Raw genomic sequence first — 821 nt, 5'->3', positions numbered from 1 at the left:
ACAAAAAGAGTTTTTCAAATTATATATCAAAATGCCAATGAATTCCTTAGAGTACATACAGCCCACAGAACAATTGTACTAATCAATGCTGAGATAATTAAAATGCCATAGAAGTAAAATATTCTTAATATTTAGTACTGAGTACAGTCTTGACAAGTAGTTGTGTGCAGTGTTAGCCATTACTGGTGTGCAATAGCACAAAATAATCCTGAGTGTATCTCTGCGACATAACTGTTTACAGTGACACTCTCCAGTGTGCTGTCAGTGCTAACAAGACTGGATGGAAACGAACTGGTAATGAATAGAATTACTCTGCCACCCCTTTTATTTTCTTTTAAGCATTCATATTTTATATAACTCTGAAACACTAACTCTACGGAGTTCCACATCTGTAACAGCTATTAATTTATACTTTTTATTTACTTATTTATACTTTTTCATATCAATTATACTTCGTAGTTCAACAGGATTTCTGTTAATGCTATGTGCATTGCAATAGTAGCATTTTACAGTTATTAAATCTATGTATTCTGTCATGTTTTTTGCAGCTGTTTATCCTAAAAAAAGGTTTCAAATAGTCATTAAATTGACTGTGTAAAAAAGTAGTACTGTGGTTGTTTAGATGAAGTAGATCTTTAGTAAACATTTTGCTGTCCCTAACACATTCTTCTCAGTGTGTAATTATACTTGTATTGTAAAGTAAACAGATTCACCTCAGCCAGGTGAGAAAATGGAGAACATTATAGGCTTTTACATGCAGATAATCATCCCAATTTGGAGATGGAATAATCTCACTTGACACCAGTTTAACAGAAGTCTTC

This window comes from Protopterus annectens, chromosome 7.part1, assembly GCF_019279795.1.
Source record: "Protopterus annectens isolate FY-2018-M chromosome 7.part1, PAN1.0, whole genome shotgun sequence".
NCBI classification, from domain to species: Eukaryota; Metazoa; Chordata; order Ceratodontiformes; family Protopteridae; genus Protopterus; species Protopterus annectens.
The sequence above is the reverse complement of the archived record's forward strand: the minus strand, read 5'-3'. Positions refer to the sequence as shown.